Source organism: Cucurbita moschata, unplaced genomic scaffold (assembly GCF_002738365.1).
Source record: "Cucurbita moschata cultivar Rifu unplaced genomic scaffold, Cmos_1.0 Cmo_Scf00025, whole genome shotgun sequence".
In the NCBI taxonomy this organism is placed as follows: Eukaryota; Viridiplantae; Streptophyta; class Magnoliopsida; order Cucurbitales; family Cucurbitaceae; genus Cucurbita; species Cucurbita moschata.
Genome location: NW_019268541.1, coordinates 2,915,140 through 2,915,403, shown reverse-complemented (window position 1 = coordinate 2,915,403; position 264 = coordinate 2,915,140). Strand labels below are relative to the sequence as shown.

General features: G+C 51.1%; 1 protein-coding gene across 2 annotated transcripts in view; it reads right to left on the bottom strand.

The window, feature by feature from the left end:
• LOC111461317 (DNA (cytosine-5)-methyltransferase CMT3-like) overlaps positions 1-264 on the bottom strand; it is a 13,987-nt gene that overhangs the window by 3,214 nt on the left and 10,509 nt on the right. The gene's annotated exons all lie outside the window — the stretch shown is intronic.

Below are 264 nucleotides of genomic sequence, written 5' to 3'. Positions count from 1 at the left end.
CCCACCACTAGCAGATATTGTTCTATTTGGATTTTCCCTTTCGAGTTTCCTCTCAAGGATTTTAAAATACGTCTACTAGGGAGAGGTTTCCACACCCTTATGAAGAATGATCCGTTCTCCTCTCCAGCCGATGTGGAATCTCACAATCCGCCCCCCATCGAAATCCAGCGTCCTCGCTAACACTCATCCCCTTCTCCAATCGATGTGGGTCCCCCCAATTCACCCCCCTTCAGGGCTCAGCGTCCTTGCTAACACACCGCCTCG